Source organism: Pempheris klunzingeri, chromosome 8 (assembly GCF_042242105.1).
Source record: "Pempheris klunzingeri isolate RE-2024b chromosome 8, fPemKlu1.hap1, whole genome shotgun sequence".
Classification (NCBI taxonomy): domain Eukaryota; kingdom Metazoa; phylum Chordata; class Actinopteri; order Acropomatiformes; family Pempheridae; genus Pempheris; species Pempheris klunzingeri.
Genome location: NC_092019.1, coordinates 3299973 through 3320089, shown reverse-complemented (window position 1 = coordinate 3320089; position 20117 = coordinate 3299973).

Here is a 20117-nt window from a genome sequence, read left to right as displayed (position 1 = left end):
CATCCACTGTTTTTTCTTGGTAAAGACCTTGCAAGTACTGTTGTCAGAACACCAAATGTTAAAACTTTTATGAACTAGATAAACTTTTATTTCCATCAGCAGCAAAACAGACATTAATTTAAATGAAAATCCCACAGCCCATTACTTTAATGTAGGGTTACACAGAGGAAATAAAATGTGAATGAAGATAACTGTTTTCTAAGAACACACTACAGGAGGTTTAGACGAGGCAGCAGAGGCAAAGCTTACAGTTTGACCTCATTCAGGGTTTAACATCTCTAAATAAATGACTGACTTTAACAACTGGGTAAACTTAAAATGATCCTGGTGGTATATTTTCAATGTCCTGCACACCTTCTGTACACCTTGGTGTTCTCTGTGTCAGCTGTATACAACCTGGACATTTTACACACATTTCTTTTCATTGTTTTGGATGATAATTTTGATTACGCTATTATATTTTCACTGTGCCATGTAATTGTAACTATTCTGTAGAGTCCTAACCTAACGTAGCCACATCTGTAGTCGTGTGAGACCCCCCGACAGTTCACATGACGTGGCGAAGGAGGCAAACATAAAAAAAGCATGCACTGCTGCACTCCATTTTTCTTTCAAGCCATTTTTCTTTCTGGCCTGTGAGCTCTCTCTTTTGGGTTCTCTCACTCTTTCTCTCTCTCTTTCTTTCTCTCTCAATTGAAAATTACCTCTGAGCAAAGGTTTTCTGCCAATGAGGCTTTGTTCCAGCTCTTTGAAAGTGAAAGTCACAAAGAGGAGAATGTGTCTGGGACTGAGGATAATGTTGAGGAGGAGCCTGATCATGACTCATCCTACGCTGAACAGAACGACACTCTCGGGGTCGACCCTCCTGTTGTCTCCCAACCATCAGCAGATTCTGTTCTCTCTCAGCCAGAGTGGACATGTTACCTTCCGAAAAAAAAAAAAAAAGAAAGTTATTATGGTACCCACTTGGAAAAACAGGATAGACTTAGTGCTAATGTGAATAAGTCAAGGTGGAGCACCAGCCCTTGCTGAATGCTGAATGCTGAAACTGGAAGAGCAATATTCCCAACCACATGTCTCCGAAGACATGAGCTTTGATAACAGAGAAACAAGGCAGGGCCGACAAGAGTGGCAGCAATAGTATGGGACCAAAGTATGGGACAAGTGGGTCCAGCAGTGACCCTTTCCCTACAATGTAGACCCCTATATTACTATGAAACAGGGTCCTGTCCCTCCGCACAGTGCACATCAAGCCCATGTTTTTTTGTTTAGTGGGGTCAAATCAATAGAGTCCACTCTACTTAGAAACAATATAAAGACATTAAACACCAAAAATATATTTCTTTCCAATTTTTATTGTGAAATCAGTGAAATTTTATCATGATTAGATTTTTCCATAGTCAATAAATAATAAAGCTGCTCTGGATGTATAAGGAGGAAGTGCCACAGTGGATAAACCTCCTCTCAGTATTTTTCCACTCACCTGCCAGCCACTCCCACCAATCAGCCAACTCCCACCACCTGCTCCACTCACCTGCTCCTGATCACTCGTTAAGCCGCCATTTAAGCCTTCACCGCTCCCTCACTGCCAGATTGTTCTTTGCTCCTTGAGGCAAGACTCTCCAGCACTCATTCGCGGCCTGATCGTTCTGACCAACCTGCCTTGTCTCTGTCCCAGTAAAAACACCTCAGCCTTCTGTCTCAAGTGTTATCCTTCCTGGATCCTGTCTGCTCATGGCTGCCTGGCTTTTAGCGGCTTTGATTCCCCGGACTGGTTTCCTGGTCCTCCACCTGGCTCAGACTCACCCCCCCCTGCCTGCTTCCCTCCCAGTTCGTCTGTCTCTCCCAGTACTCATCTGGTCCTCCTGCAGTTCTCACGGTACTGCCAGCTCCTGCTGAATTCTCCTCTGAGTGTGAGATCTCCTTCCTCACTCACCTATCGGGCTTCACCAGCTGGAATCCTGAGGCGTCCTCAAGCACGGAGACTCTGAACCAGGTTGTTGTTCGTACTAAGTGACTTTGAGTTTTCACTGATGTCCTGTGTGCTGCATTTGGGTCCTAAACACTCCCGTTACAGGGTAGGTTTATTTAAAAGGCTGTTTTAGGTAGTCAAAGAGACATACCTGCCACATGCACAATTTTAGTTGTAAACATTTTGTGGAGGTTTAAATTGCTGCCCCAAGCATAAAAGATGGTAGTGAAGTTGAGGATAAAAGGATTGTTAGACAAAATGTATCGTGTCTGAAGGAGAGAAGCGGGTAGCTGCCATAGCTTCAGCACACAATGATGAAACAGAGCTGTCAATGTGTGTAATCGGCCATGTACACTGTGGCCGGCCACCAGGGACACACACACACTCCAATAAGTCACTAAAGATATTAGGAGTTGTGATGTGTTTCCTGCTTTGTGAGTATGTGCACGGATATTAGCACACTGTCATCAACCACAGCACATAACAGGACCACAGCCATAGCTAGACTCTACCTCTCCACCCTGCTCTTTTGTACAAACTTTAGAAAACTAATATTTCCCAATACGAAATCTAAATGTTTAGAAATGATGAACATGCTCTGGTTTCTCCAAACTGTCGGTGGAGGAGCCGCTGAAGCCCATAAAGTCCCCCAGTTTTTAAAACCCACAAAAGACCAGGTAAAATACGACACACAAGACCTCTAGTGTTCTCAGCACTGTATACATAGTATAATTGACAAGTCTTAGTTATTGATTAATGCTATTAGCCAATTTTGACTGCACATAAAAGCTCCCTGGAAAGGTTAATAAGCAGACCTTAAGAGTTTTTTTTCTTTTTTGTTGTTTTTTTTTTAAAACAATTTTAAGGTTAAGATTGGACTTAAATGCTTCAAGAGTGAGTTCTGCAGGAGTTTACAAAATTCTTTATGGTAAATGTAGGAGAATCTTAAGAGGCAGCAGGATAGGGTTACATTAAAAAGTAAACTACATTACTTTATCACAATAAATCATGGAATGCCTTATTCCCCACACAGTGATGTATAGTAGCCCTTTAAGCCATATTGATGATTAGCTTTCTGTCTTAATTCTTATACAGTTGTAAAAACTGTGTGACTGGCCCTGGATAGAAAAATGCATATATGCTGTAGGACAGGTTCGGCTGAACAAGTCAGAAAGAGTTATGAGTATATGGCTGCAGTGAAGTGAAATGCTCATGGAATATGTGAGTTGTTTATGTATATATGGCCGATGGCTCCATATGGAGAGGGGGATATCATAAATCCATTACTCAGGGGGGTAGGGAGGTGCTGTGTGGGCTCCATGACTCCTTCCCTCAGGGAATGATTGTAGAGGAACCACAGTAATAGTGGCTGGCATTGGGTAATTGTGCCCTAAAGGCACGTCATGTTTTTTCACTTCTGCACTGAGAAAACACACCAACGCCCCACAGGCGTATGAAATGAGTGTGGCATAGACGGCAACTGCAGGGGGATATATAGAGGGAAAGAGATGACAAAGACAGAGAAGAAAGGGATACAAAGAATCTGAATGAAACTTAGCTGACAACTAGAGGAGGCGTTCATTCAGCCTCCTAGTGGTAATTATAAGTAGCACATGGGGGGTGATGCCTCTTGGCATTATGAACTGTGGATATGTCAAAGCATGTAATTTCCCCAGAGGATGGGGGGGCATGTCCCCACACACTAATCAGAATCTAAATTTTTAACCCCATGCACTGTTGTAGTTTTAAAGATCCCCTTTGTAAAGTAAAGTGACTTGATATCTCTGTCCGTGTCCTAAAATTAGCAGGTAGAAACACTGAGGAATAAGGCTGGTAGTCGAGATCCAATGTTTAGAAAAGAGTTATTGTTCTAGACTAGCAATATGTATAGTTTAATTTCCAAAAATATCAATATCTAGTTTAATTTTTGGTTTAAAAACTCTAATTTCCATTAAACAACTGGACTCTAGTTTGTTAATCAAGCAGGATTATTTTCACCTATGCATTTAACTTAGACTTTTACTTTATTGATCCCACACAGGGGGAAATTTACATGTTATAGCAGCAACAGAGGCAAGACAGGCAGTAATAGAAATAAAGAAAACAGTAGAAGTAGTTGACAGTAACATCTAAATGTATTTGGGGCAGTAGGACTGTGTGTGTGTGTGTATGTGTGTGGAATTGAATGAAAACAGAATGAAGGAGCATGTCACCCTCTGGGCACAGAGAAATAAGATGCATCAGGCTGTAGAGACGTATGTGATACGTGTTAATAGGATCAACACGCTGTTGGTGGTGTTCTGCGATGAGATGACATCCGTGTGCTTACTTTCTACATGTGTGACAAACTACAAAGAGAGAATGAAGAGGAACACACACACAGATTAAATCCATCCAAGTCATTTATTCTTCTGTGTGTGTGTGTGTGTGTGTGTATGAGCCATTCGCAATCTTGAGTCCACAGGTGCCAGCTATAAATTTCCCCCCATTGATTTGTAGTATATATGGATCTCTTCCCCGCCCTAAAGCCCCAGACTAAAATAAGCTTTGTTTGGCAGCTCATGCACTTGTAAATCTCTCTGTGACATTTTGATAGTGGGTGACACACTGGGAGGGGGCAAATATCATTAGAATGGGACAGGATTAAAATCTGTCACTCAAAGAATCTATTTCTTGACAAAAACCAGTGTAAGACGCTCGGAGGCAGTGCTGATAGGAGGCTCAGACGGAGGAGGAGAAAGGGAGGGATGAAGTTTTAGGTAAAGAGAAGAAGCGCTGAGGGGGTGGAGGGAGGGGGGCGTGGGCCTGTCAGTCAGGACCTCCCTGGTAAACAGAGTGGTAAATATTTCAGCCGTCACGGCCGAGTGTAGGCAGCTGGTCTCCTTTGCATGGCAATGAGAGGAAAGGAGGAGAGCCTGTCTCAATGGAGCCCTTCAACCCTGGGAAACCTCCTCACACACACTCTCCCACACACACACACACACACACACACACACACCAGCTGAGTGACGAGCGCAGGACAGTGCAGGTCTGTACTGCCTCGCTGGCTTCAGTCTTTCTTCCCAGGCTCAGGCTCCGCTGCAGCTCCGCATCAAACCTCAAAAATGATAGAAATATGTTCAACACAGTTTGGATTCAGCTGTTGTTTCTAAGCTTCAGCGCTTAAAGTTGTTTTACACGTCCACATTCACAAAACTAAGTAGGGTTTGGTGCTGTCGCCTGAATTTCCATATTCTATGGTGATGTCCACAGTGGAACACCGTGATGGACAATGTTAGCACCCTGGGGGGAGGGTATTACTCAGTATAAGAGATCCTCTGTTGCTGCACTAGGTGCTCCACATGATGGCACAAACAAAGTGCTTGGACAAATAAAGAGGCAGCTAACTGTGAGAAAGAGGGGGGATAGAGACTCTGGATGGCGTCCTCTCCTTTTAGCTACAGGAGATGGAGCGCTACTCTTCGGCGATGGCTCCATCCCACTATCATGAGCTGGGACAGGTAACGACAACTGTCCATGCTGACACCTCGCTTGGTAAGCATGCTGTGAACGCAGTGTCCGCCTTTTAAATTACGATGTTACGGTGGTAGAGGCTCAGTGGGTGATGATGCCATTGTGCAATGACCCAACCAAGCAGGTAAATGACTCCAGTGTTTCCAAATGTGATTCCAGCACATTTAAGCAAAAGGAAAAACTCCTCATCCAAAATGTTATTGTCGCCGTTGGCTGATGTCAAAGTAACAATATCAGCTGTAAGATGCAGGCTAATGACGGGAACAGGAAATACTCGTCCTTTCATGCATATACAGCAGAAATGTAGATGATGAATAAAGTATTATGATCCTACGCCAAAGTCGCTGCCAGTCAGTTGAACTCTTGTCACCAAGATTAGGCAGCAAATGGAACTGCAGCACTGCAGACAAGTTGCATGAAAAGGAAAAAGGAGGAGAACATGCATGAATGTCAAATCTTGTCTTGGGCTCTCCTTGTTCTTGTGCAAAATTTATGCAAAAGCGTTTTTCACATTAGAATTTTAGTTTGGACTTGGCGTGTAAAGCTTTTAAAGGCATTTGGGGACATTTTTTTTTGTCTTTTATCAGAGTGATCAGTGTGACAGGAACTGAGAGGGATAAAGTGGTGAGTGACATGCAACATAGGGGAACCATTACCTCTTAGGCCACCTAGGTGAATCATATTTAATAGGTTTCATTCATATTTAATGAATTCATATTTTATGACTTCGATGATTTTATGTATCTCACACATCTGTATTACAAATCTTACAAATTTGATCCATTCCTCTTCTATCTAATTCAGTTAGGGTGAAATAAGGGTGTCTCCACTGTTTTCTCTAATCATGGAAGTTAGAACTGAGGCTGGTGCCGTTTAATCACACAATTTTGCGTGTGTGTGCATGATGGCACATCCTGAAATCATTCGTGTTGGTTGTACACAGACTTAGAAATCAGTGCTACGTGACTGCAAAATGCCCTTTAACAGACAGAACAGTGTACCAGGATGTAAAGTCAGAGGCAGACTCTTAACCAACAACAGTGGGACGTTTTGTAACAGAGGTTGTTGCTGCTGCCACTTTTTCTGCTGTGATCTCAACATAATAACCTCCTTCAAGTTGCTGCATGTTTAGATATGTTTATTTTGTCCAAAACCAAAGGAAGATATTCATCCAGGCACAACGTATGCAGGGAATTATAAGAACAATGCTGCTTGTATCATTACTACATAAATGTGTGGGTAAGGACTGAGAATACTGCTCCAACAATCAACAGCAGCATCTTGTGGGTTAAGTATTGTCCCCTTCTGACCTGGAGTGCAGAAAACTGTAGCCAGTGTTTTCAGGCAGAGAACATTAAGACATGAACTTACTGTAGTTGGCACAGCTACAGAAAGTAAACCATACCGATGCTGTGCAAGTGTAGGAGATTGTCATGTGCAATGCATTCTGGTTGCACTGACGGCTTCTTCTCTCCAACAGACTTTTCATTCTCAAGACAAATCCTGATAATGTTTCAAATGAATTGACAACTAAGAAGAAAACGGCAAAATATTCCTTTTTTAAAAGTTAATTTTCACGTCTCTTTCTCTTAATGTTGACGGTGTAAAGGTTCACAGTTCCACTTCAATAAAAAGCAGCTTTTTTTTTCTGGCTTTGTTCATTTTTTGTTTGTTTTTCCGGTGGCGTAGGAGCCTGGTTTCAGCATCAGCAGCAGGCTTTGTCAGTGCACCACAAGTCTCACCACCACATCACTGATGATCAATGGAGCTCTTTTCTAAAGCTCCACTACACAGACTGCTTGCTTGTTTGCTTTTCTGCGTTTGGTCTTATAGTAGTAGCCTGGATTTGGAATCCTTATCGCTGTGCTTGAGTAGAACAGGTTAGTGTTGTTCCTTTCTGGCTGGAGCACACACACACACACACACACACACACACATATATACACACTTCACTGAATTCACTGTAGATCTCTGGTGCTTGACAGTGAAATCCACCTCACATAGGCTTTACAAAGGGAGCAGTGAAGTGTGTGTGTGTACGTGTGCTGGTGCCACTATACTGGGTTTATAATTGAGATTACAAGGTTTCCTTCCTCACCTGACATGTAAGATCTTTCAGGCAAGGCCTAAAATAACTAAAAAGTTAAAGTTAGTTAAGAATAAGAACCTAATGGTTAGCATGAATTCTGGTGTGAGCTAGAAAGCTTAATTTTCGGTTTATCATAAACAACCACAATTTTATATTTCTCACAGTATAGGTCTGCTTTTCTCGTATACAATTAGTTACCTGTGATTTAATCGATAATGAAATGCAGCTTCTAATCTTGTGATTTTATTTTGATTGGCTTCACACCGTTTACATGTGGATAACAGATTGTGTCATTAAAGTTAGTACAATTTTCTGGTTTAAAGTGATTATTAAAGGGATTTTCACACCATAAGATCAGTAATACTCAGCCTGGGGAAACAGTTGTATGATGTTGGGATGGGGGCAAAGTAATGTTTCAAAGTTAAACTAAATGGATCCCTTTGACTTTCACCTCAAGATACACTACTCACTAAAAGTTAGGGATATTCGACTTTCAGGTGAAATATATGGAAAATGTAAAAAGTGAATGCTACAGTGATATTATATCATGAAAGTAGGACATTTAAGTAGAAGCATGCAATGGTCATTTTATTCATCTTAAACAATTTATTTGAAGAAAATCTACCAACAGTGGTAAGTATACCACAACAAAACATTTTCAGTGTCTCAATAAATTGGGACGTGGCCAAAGGACGTCCACTCCTCTCCTTTCTGTGACTCTTCCAGTCTCTGTATCACTGTTCCAACCTCCTGATGACACTCTGTGACCCTCTAAGCTCAGTGAACACCTCCGTCTGAGGACTTCCTGTTTGAAGCCTCCAGCGTTGAGGTGCTGCTGATCAACTGTTAGGTGTCGTCTTGGTCTCATGATGTCAGAATGTGAACAGCAGGATGAGGAGGACTGTTTAAATACCAATTCTAACTGAAGCAGGAAATGTATTGGTGGATTCATGGATCAAACCTGTTGTGAATGTTGCTGTTAAGCTTCTTGTTAGAGAACAGCAGCTGGTGCAGAAAGTACTGAGACACCGAACAGTTGGACATGTGCATTCAAAGGTTTAGAGAAGGTCACATTAAGTTCACCTGGAAAGGTTAGAATGCATTTTAGGTTCATCCTGGAATTTCACCTGAAAGCCGAATATCCCTGACTTTTAGTGAGTAGTGTATGTAGTGTAAAATATAAAGATAATGTCACTACAGTTTGGGTAAATTGACTTTCTCCTCCAAAAATGTGACTTACTGGAAACATGTCTGATTGCATGGCCTAATGGACTGAGAGTCATCACATGGCCAGTCTAAACAGTGACGTCTGGGAGGAAACAGTTACTGAAAGTTTATAAAAGTTAAGAGAAATGCTCAGGAAACAAGTCTAGTAACACAGACATGTTTCTCAGTGAGTGTGTCTGTGTGCCTTTGTGTGTGTGCATGGCTGCTGAACAAGTATGGTTACAAAGCCTGGCTCTATCCCGTTTACGAGCTGATTGTGTGTGACAGGCTTCCTCCATCGTCTATCAGTGAATTACAGTGATTCATTCCCAACCCAAAATAGACGGGGGCATTTCAAAACCCCAGAAATACAACCTGTGAAATCTGATTTCAGTGCCTGAAATAGTCTGAGGAGGAATTTATTAAGTGTCTCCTCGCTCAACACACAGTTTTGTTCTCACAAGCTCTTTCATACTGCTGTAAGCATTTTGACGAGCAGTGGTGTGAAGGCACATTTTGAATCTCACACGCTCACAAAGACACGAACAGTCTGCTGATTCCACCATTAGTTTTTCTCACACTTTCACTGACTCTTTCTTTTGCTCTTCACGACACAGACTTGCCGTAAATGGAGCTTTGGAGGCCCGTACTGATGCACCGACATGTTAAATCTAAGCTATTTAAACACACAATGATCATTCAGTATTTATACAGTGTAAACTAGGTGTAGTATTGCTGAGTTACTACTAAAACATATGTAAGTCCTAACTTTATACGAACCTATAAAATGTGGATTGACAGTCGGGACACGTGAACTAGAAAAAGACTTTGCCAGTGTGTATAATCAAGGTAACAAATACTTTCAGTACACAAGCATAGAGTAACTGTCAGGGGACCCGTTTCTTAAACCCACTCTGATCAGTTGATTTTTCCACCCAGAGGAAACAGGCACGTGGAAACACCAGACCGATTTTAAATCACTAAAAAGGATTGAATTGTCTCTAAGAGGCTAAAGTGAAGATGCAGGCAACTCATGAAACGAGACGACCTGGGGCATCCAAAGATCCAAATCTGATTTTGTGTTGAAGCCTTATTTACTTTGCCGGGACACCCAGATTACCTCCTCCTGCCTCGTCTGCTCTCATCAGCGTACTTTCTAGTTGTTAGATATTTGATTTCGACAGTCATTATTGGCCTGTTCCGCAGGATAGCCTATGTATTTACAGGGCTGAGTCTAGTTTCTAATTGTTCTGTGCTGAAAAGATTTCATATTTGGATAATTCAGCACAAAGTGTTTTGAAAGGAGAGATGTAGAACATAAAACCCAAGGTCACATCTTCAGGTATTTCGTTTGACCAACAGTGTAAAACCTCAAAATATTTAATATGATTATATAAAAAGATGAAAATTCTCACACTGCAAAAAGAGACATTTTAGTGAATTATTGATAAATGGTGACTATTTATCATTAAAGACTAAAACCGACAGTATTTTATGAAAGCATTAGTTGCATACACAGCACCAACACAGAGCTGAGTGTTGTCAGGATTATAGAGCGGACTGTGCTAGTCTTTATCAGACTGTGAGGTCATGTGTGGATGATGTGTCGCCACGTCATCCTCTAAGGTCGTTTTCACAAATGGCTATTATACTGAGTCATTGCTGCCCTTTGTACGTGTGTGTGTGTGTGTGTGCTATGAACACCCACATCAACATCAGTTTGGACATATGTATCTCTTTATACTCTCGAACACTCACATTTTATTTATGATGTATATGAATGCGTGTGTGTGTGTGTGTGTCTGTATCCATGTGTGCATGTGTTTGTATTTGGAGGTGACTAATAATATGCATTTGGCACAAACAGGCTCATCATGTAATTCTGCTCCGACATACAGTTAATGATGGTGTAATGGATAGAATCATTTTCATGCTGCTCCTCCACTTGACAGCACTTAACCTGCAGCTGATCAGGAATCTGCTCGCTATTGATGTGGAGGCAGCGATAGAGGAGACACATTACCTATGACGGCATACAAGGCGGTTATGAAACTGAATGACTTTTCAGTTTAATTAGAAAATGTGTTTAATAGCATAGAAACGATTTCGGTCTCAGTTTCATTTACTAACTTACCTACTAGAAAAATCTCTATTTAAATAACAGCAGTGTATCTGAGCTTCATTTCTCTGACACATCATGTTAGGTACATTTGCAGCAATTACATGGACATGACGTTTTCCTGACTGAATCATCGGTACAAAGAATAAGTCAAGTTAAGATGATCAATTGTGGATTAATTTAGTCACTATGACGGAGTGTTTAGATACTGTTTGTGCAGACCAATCCACAGTGAGTGACATTAACCCCACTAAACTGCAGTTATGGTTGAAGAGTAGAACCACAAAATGTTCATGATGAATTTATATGCAAAACTTTATTAATTTTAGGGAAAGTGTATTTGTTGCTTAAACCTATCTCACACCTACACATAATGCAAACCCTGGTCTCTGCACCCGTCGCCCTGCCTCTCATCTTTGCTCCTTTGTTTAACCTTTTAGTCAAATCGTGACATTGTGCATGAATATTTTTATTTTTTTTATTTTTTAGGTGTGAGGTTTAAGATTCTCCCAGTGTGCAGAACTGAACTTGAGAGATGGACCTCATTCTTCTAAAAGATTCATGCTAATGAAACCATTCAGTGAGCTCCGTGACCTGTGAGAAAACGTCTGCATCCATTATGTTTCTCCACTCATTTAATCAGGATTTGCCTTTAATCTGCCACCTGTAGTTATGCATTTCCATATAGTTGTATGGTTTAATTATGCAGAAAAGTTCCCTGTTGTGTCTAAAATGTATTCAGTCGGTCATCGTAGTGGTGCTAAATGCAGATCTACCAATAATTGGAACATCTCTCATAGAGATTTATAATCACGACTAATACATCCTTTCGTGAACAGTGATGAGAAGTGGCACTAAATGTAAATTATGGGCTGTGACAAGCTTGATATAATGGACTGTGGGATGTGGCTGGTTAGAAAAACAGATCTGCACACTCTAATACAATACAAATCAATCCTAACAAATTCTTCAACTACCATTTCAGCCTTGTGGGTACATATTTTAAACATTCGAACACAGAAAAAAAAAAAAAGACAGTCCAGTTGATGCAAGCACAATGAATTCCCATCATTCAGACTTTCAAAGGTTTGTTTAAAATGTATTTTACAGTTAGATGGAACAGAGCTGACATTTGAAAGCAGCCAGTTGCATACGATGTCCTCTTTCAGTTTTAATCCCCTTCCCTTTGTGCAAACACATAGCTTTTCTGATTAACTCATTTTCATCTGAATGTGATCTGGCTTGATTTGATTTGCTTTCCAGAGCAATTGCCTTTCATATTAATGCGATTACGTCGTAGAACAAAGCGGCCATTATACAGAGACTTATGGCGCTAGTGGAAAAAAGGACCATCACATTGCCATCAGTAACATCCCTACTGAGAGATATGGGTATTAGGAGGGAAAGATAACACACACACGTGCGCACACACACACACGCACACACACACTTACATGCATACACAAGTATATGCATCATGACTCTAATCTTGGTTTTTCCTCTGGCTGTGGGTAGAGCACTACTGTGACTACAGCCATGAGTGGTACAAGTGAGAATCCAACAAAAAAGGAGGATGTGTTTGTTATTATCTGCCCATTAATGTGTTTGTAGAACCACTGGTGCTGTTTGCTCCGTATGTGGCAAGACTGTAATGTGAGGTTACACATGTCATAAATTCTCATCTTGCCCAAATCCAATTAAGGCTGTATTTAACTCTGGATCCACTTCAATACAGCCGGTGCCTGTTGTGTATGGAATAATTGCTCTCCATGTCTCCTTATTTCATTTCACACTCAAGAGCAGAGCAGCTTGCAGCTGGAGCCTCTCAGCTCCAACAGTATACACAGTCTGTACAGTAAACCTAATAATAGACATGTTCAATTACACTCATGGTGCTTTAGTGGCTCAAGTGTTACAGTGCTGTAAACAATGCCGATGTCTGTTTGCTGTCTGCACCCTGCGCTGCGGGCTTTGACTGAAACGGAGTAGCTGACAAGTATTTTCTCTCACTAGCAGCCCGGCATGAGGACAATAGTATCAGTTTGTCATTGGGTCTGTCTGTCTGTCTGTCCAACACTCACCTTTATCAGGGCAACACAAAAATAAACTAAATCTAATGAGCAAATTGACAGAAAATGTTGAGATAAAACTTTTCTCTCCAAGAGGATGAATCCATTTCATTTGTGGCCCCATGGCCCTTTCTCTAGCTTCATTAATTGCATTTTTCTCTTCATAAAACATTTGCAGAGCAATTTTCTTATTAAATATTTTTAAACCTGCCTTGTTTTCAGCCATGTTTGCCAAAGTAGCAGTTGTCTTCAATTGATGGTGCTTACCACCATCAGAGGAATAGCACTAAGGTGAAGGATGTCATTTAGCCTATTCCATTTGACATGAGCCCCCTCTACATCTTTTTTAGTGCTGTATGTGCTTACATACAACACATGTTTGCAGGAATGGTGGCCAGCCAAATATAGTTTGAGTCAGGAAGCTTAAGAAATCATGAAATAACATTATGATATTACTTCAAATTAGGTATTTTCTTTTCTGATAGCTGTGCAATGAAAAGCAATCCAGCACTGGTTTCGCCCCGATTCTGGCTCCATGTAAGTATTCTAAATAAATGGATGTAAAAACTGTGCAGAAGACGGCACTCTAAAACCAATAAAGAAATTGGGTACTTGAGTGATGGTACAACATGTTCTTATTCCCAGGGCATCAAATAGCAATGCTTTGTCACTCCCTTTGGAGCGCAAGGCACCCCTCTGTGTCAATATCAGACACTCAAAGCAAGTGCTCTGGCTAAACCGTCATTCAAAATGTTTCTAATATTGACCCGGCAAGCTTACCAGACCTTTGTCGTCATGGCAACAATACAAAACATGTAGTTAACTTTCTGAAAGTGGTTTCACAAACTCTTGTCTCCTGGGTCAAAGTTCGGTGTATGAGCCATCCAGCCGCCCCATTTATAATCACATGTGGACGTTTTGGTGTTGCACACTGCATTGTGTCTCATACAGATGGCGGCAGGGCGTCCTATATAGATGCAAAAGATTGCTTTGTGCATCGATGCCCTGAGAATGAGAGCAGGCTAGAGTGATTAGCTGAGTAGTCAATCTGTTAGTATTGCCTGTGTTATCAATAAAGCAGCCTATCATTAGAAAAGTGGAGACTTTGAAGCAATAAAACTCAGTGGGGGAAAAAAAAAGCAGTGGTGTTATGGCCATTATCTTAATATTAGCCATCTCAGGCTCCACTGGTTCAGTCCAGTAGATATGACACAGTGACAAAAAGGTATATTAAATAGGAAGATGACATGCAAGCCTAAACTGTTGGCTGTTGCCACTTTTTATATGCACTATTGCATATTATCATTGCTGTAACTCTGTATCGCCTCCAGTGACCTCCAGCATACACAGGAGTAGTTTGCATGATGAGAGTCAGCGCCTCCAACCCTTTTGCCGCGGGGCTCTGCTTGAAAATGGTGGATTGCTCCCTCGGGGTTGGGAGTGGGGTAGTGTGGGACTGAGGACTTGTTCACGAGTGACGGTAAACTCAAGCGGGTGATGGGCAGACAGATTGGTGTGGCGTCGGCAGTAGCGCGGATGCTGTAAGGGGCCACTGAAGTAAAGAGGGAGCTGAGCGGCAAAGCTATCAATTTACCGGTCGATCTACATTCCAAACGCTACCTGTGGTCATGAGCTTTGGGTAGTGGCTGAAAAAACATGGTCATGGATAGAAGCAGCCTAAATGAGTTTCCACTGCTGTATGTCTGGGCTGAGCCTTTGAGGTAGGGTGAGAGGCGCAGACACCTGGAAGGAACTCAGAGTAGAGCAGCTACTCCTTTGTTTAGGCGTTTCAGCCATCTGCCTAGGATGGCTCCCAGGCATCTCCACTTGGAGGTCTTCTGGGCATGTCTAACTGGGAGGAGACCACAGGCCAGACTCAGAACTCACTGGAGGAATTAAATATCTCATCTGGTCTGGGAATGCCTCGGGATCCCTACTCAGGATAACCTGCAAGAAAATGCATGGGTGGATTGATGGAACTACCACAAACAGCTGTAAGCCTTTAAGCTTTCCATTGCAGATTCTTTGGACTGTAAAGTAAATTTCTCACAGACAATATCGTAGGAATAGTACGAGTAGCTCTCCCATGCCGACATGTCACTTTAATCATGAAGGTGACATTACAATAAAAAGGTCTATAGGCTAAAACAAACTATCATAGAACCAGGACAAAACTGACAGAAGGGTCAGAATGAGAAAAATGTGCAATTACAATTGTCTGCTACTTCAGCATGATGGAGTGCTGCAGGGATTTATTAATGCACAGCACGATGAGGGGATGTTCAGATGTTTTGTCTTAAAACAGTGTAAATTCATATCATGCTCTGAGCTGATATATCTCCAGACATTGTCCCTTCGATTGGTGTCAAACTAGTAAGAACTTGAAAGGTTGTGAAGCTCTTGCCTATGTCTGGATGAGTATAATCAGCTGCTCCTCCATCTTCAGTTTGGCTGACCTTGCAACCAGATGTTGAGATGTCCTTCAATGAAAAAAGTGAAGCAAGTCCTGTGCAGCCTGTGCACAGGACCACATGTACTTGCAGCATTTAAAAAAGAAGAGGTTTTCCCATCTCGGTGCACCGTGGGTGCTCGAAACAAATGCATGCGGCAACGGCGTTGCTCCTGGATTCGAAAGTGCTCGTCGCGAGGATCCATTTAGAATAATTAATTTATGCCTGTAAGAGACACAAGATCTGAAGGGCCCTAACAAGGGAGAAGCATTTTGGCTAGCAAGGCAGATGGCATCCCCCCCTCATGCCCCTAATATCGCCTACTGCCACCATGTCTGTAAAGCCTACAAGTCTCTGTTTCCACAGATAAAAGACAGAGGAGAGAATTGGGACAAACTTATTCTTTGGTATAAAAGAAAATGCGTATTTTACACATTACTTTTCTACCACTGTTTATTACTTTATTCTATGTCTGTTCTCATCAATTAAACATTCCCCACTTTCATTGTAAGGCTTCCTATTGAGCTCTGTGGGAGCTATAATGAAATGTGTATCTGAATAATGGTGAACGTGTGTGTGTGTGTGTGTGTGATGTCTTCCCTTTGCTTATTAGAAAGGCTTTGACATTTACCATGGTAAACACATTCATCAGCAGAGACAGATGATTATCTGTTTAATTTTGGAGCCTTGCAAGACGTCGCAGGTTTTGTTGTTGCAGCCATCAGGGTGCAGCTGTACAGACACAGTAGCAGTTTGTTGAGAAAAAATCCTGTCGTGTTTCCTTCAGCTTGTTTGTCCATTAACCTTTTAGCACAGGTCAATCCAAAATCCATTCATATATTCTGGAAGAGGTTGAAAATGGGTGGTGCAGGGTTGATTGAAGACAGTTGGCATGCAACATAAGTTTGCGCAGGATTTACATTATAGACTTAAGCGAGTACATTTTTACTGTGAACTTTTACTGTTAAGTCTTCAGCCACATACTAAATCGGCCAAGCTTGCACATTTCCTATCGATAGACACAAGATCAGTATTTTGTTTTAACACAGTGAGTGAAAAAGTGAATCAGGCAGCTTGATAGCGGATGGGTTGAATGATTACCTGAATCTGTCGTTCTCATTTGTCAAGGTTGCCAAAACGGATAATTCAACAGAAGGTTAGAAGTGACGCAGCAGCTGCTGTTTGCATGAATTGTGTCAGTGTGTTGTGCTCAACACTCAGTTCACTAATGCAGCTAGATGTTTGCAGATGTCCATTAGTTTGACAAGAAATAGGAGGTGACCTTCAAAAATCAATGACTATGTTCTTCAATAAATTCATATAGGAAAGGACTTTTTACATAAGCAAACAAAATCACTAATCAGGAGCCAGACCTTCTTGCTGCAGTAGACTTCCATCCACTCATTGGCGGGGTCCACCCTGGACCGGTCACCTGTCAATCACTAGGCTGACACATAGAGACCTACAGGTAATTTAGAGTCACCAGTTATCCTAAGCTGCATGTCTTTGGACTGTGGGAGGAGGCCAGAGTACCACAGAAGCCTGGGGAGAACATACAGACTCCGGGTTCAGACCTGGAACCTTCTTGCTGTGAAGCATCAGTGCTAATCACCACATCACAATACACTTAAATTTACTAATTTTCTTAGCTAAATTTTAAATTTCATATAATATCTATACCTTTTTCTATGTTAATGACCAAAAATGAAAAGGAATCTCATTTTATATTTTACTGAGATTTTCTGATTTGCCTTTTCCTCAGGCACTGTGGTGTTTTCATGTGGTTAGGTAACATTTGCAGTTGTCTTGTAGACGATTTGATGTTGTTTGCCACGTGTTCATTGCGAAAAACTATTGATGTACTGGAACAGTATTTTAAGGAAATATGTAATCTGTCCATCAGGCTAACCTTTTGAAATTGATTCTCTTTTCATCTTCCACCATTCTCTCTTTCCCATTTCTCTGTCTTTGTTTGTGATTGTTCAGCCGAGCATTGTACGAACTGACTGAATAGCCCCCGTGATCGATGTCAAACACCACAAACTGCTGTAATTGACGTCCCTGCCGAATTATTTTGCATGTGAAAGAATTTGATGATGCAGAGGAGCAATTTTACACAATTTGTACTTCAGAGAAGAGGGAATCCGTCTCGCAGCCTTGTGGCTTTTTGCCTTGTAGTTTATACGGCAGAGTGTGGCAGCAGGTCTCTGTGTTACTCTGCTAATCAGTCTGTAATCCCTGTGCTGCTGATGTGAGGAGTGATGCTCCATGTGACTCTATCATTTTCTCATCAGTGCTCTCTTTGTCTCCGTCTCTATCTCTCTCTCCCTCTACATCTCTGTCGGAGGGACTGTTGCTTCTCTGTGATTGGGCCATTGTTCTGACTTGCTCACAGAGCTAGCCTGTTGGGCTTGTTTACATGGATTCATGCTTCTAGGCTGCTGGCTAATGCAACACCTTTGTTCTTTTAATTGCTTGCTGTTCAAGCCACAGGCTGAAAGGAATGAATAATTCCACAGCTACAGAATACTAAAATTTCCACCCAGTGAAGAGCTTCCTCACTCTGAATATGAATGTGCAGCTCAGCATATGGACAGCAGCTCCATGAAGGCCTACAAGAGCACTACATCACATTACTCCAGTCTCATGTTTAAAGAAAAATACCACCTTCATAATCTCAATATCGATTATTTATAATAAACTCAGTCACCTTGACAAATAGGACCATTACTGAGAGGACTGGCAGCTTCCACACTGATTCGATTATATGTAACCAGGGCAGTTTTGGTGGGAGCTAAGGATTAACAGGCTGATGACAAAACCAACCACCAAGAGCCAAACAGAGAAAGAGCCTTGTAGATCCCATGAAGATGCATGTATTGTATTAATTTGGGCCAATTAAGGGCAGTGGAGCAAGCTGAAATCCACAATATCTGACATGATATCACCCTGTAAAGTTTTTACGCTTAACACCCTAGCAAGACTCCACTGCACCAGTTTTGACCTTCTTTTTCTAATCTGTTTTTGGCAAGTTCCCCAGTTTTACAAAAGTGCAATACTAAATCACTGAAGTACTCTTTAATTATCACCCAACCCATGACATGACACGAATAAAATAACATACTGGACCACTTTTCACTGAATTACCAATTTCCTACAAACATAAACCATAAGGAAAAAATGCTGTTTGCCTTCATGTATGCCAAGCTCATTGGCATCCTTGATTCTATACATCATCTAAAGAAGTGCTCCTGTGCAATAGTGCTCAGTGTTATTCTGTGAGCTGGTAACAATCCTGCAACCCTCTGCGCCTGATAGCCTTTCAAAAACCATGATACAACATGTAACAGCAGAGATTCAGAGAGTTGAATTGATTAATTGACAGGGAACATCAAGTTTAATCTTTGGGTCAGATTTCATTCAGCAGGCTGCCGCTGTGCAGCTCTGCCTCAAATCTCTTCTTTCACTGCCATATCCTATTCTCCTCTGCTGCAGAGTAGATGAAAGTGTGTTAATAGCTGCTCTCCATCTGTTGGCTTCTCAAACACGATAGATCGATAGAGGACGGTGGGGGAGCCGGTGTATGTGTGTTTCAAGGTTGGAGGTGGGGAGGTGTAGGGCAGTGCCCGGTGTTAGCAATGAGGGGAGGCTTGACATGAACGGGAAGCTTCAATAGAGCGCTGCATGTTGGGCGATCAGACTCCCTCGCGGCAGGTTAGGAGGACGAGGAGGAGGGGGAAGGTGGGGTTTGGTTGTGTGGGGGGTCTGGAGATAAATGAGGCGGAGCTGTCAATAAAGAGCAGCTCTTTATCCTCTGTAAAAGCTCCATTCATTTCATTACTGTCAGGCCTGTCTGGTGAAAAGAGGCCTGGGTAGTTTTCCTTGGATGCTTTTTGGTACGAGGTGAAGTTAGAGAGCTGCCATGCAGAGGTAGGGCGAAATAGGACGAGGCAGAATGAGACAGGAGGCGGGCTGAGATAAAATGAGACGGGATGAATCACTGTACCCGAAGAAAGGACTTTTGGTGGTAAATGATATTAGATAACATGGTTTAGGGTTTGGAAAATTGACACTCCTGAATTGAACACGGGGGGGTTACATTTTTACTGCATTCCCTTAGAGAAGACTGCAGAGCTGGATCGACTCTGGCAGGCCAGGTTGGCCACCATCACAAGCAGACAGTTGCAGCCTCAACTATCATTTTCATAACAAAATGAGAAAAATGACAAAACTTACTAATTCAAAGTTTTCTTCAAAATCTTGAGCTTTGTGGATTCTTAAGGAAAGTTCCAATTGCATTGCTTTGACTGTTGTTTTCTAAGCCCAAATTGTACTTTTGCCAATGCCTTGTGGATATCAATGAATGTTCCTGTGACACAAAATTGGTCATCTGCCCATGCCTGTGGACGAGGCCAAGTTGGACCGAGTCCACTGCATTCTGGTTGAGTTGTTGTTGTCGTAGAACTACAAAGTTAGTGTTAATTCTCTGTGGGTTCATCACTACAAGTGACCTCTTTCATTCTTAGTCTTTCAGTTTTTTGTTTTTTGATGCAGTTTTAAATACATCTGTCATTTTAATGTTCAGTCCAGTGAATTCATTTGTATCACTCTCCCAGAACATCCATTGATTTTAGCTGTTATGTATAACTGAACATTACAGTCTGCTTCTCATAATATCCTGTTGCTGTTTTTTAGTCAG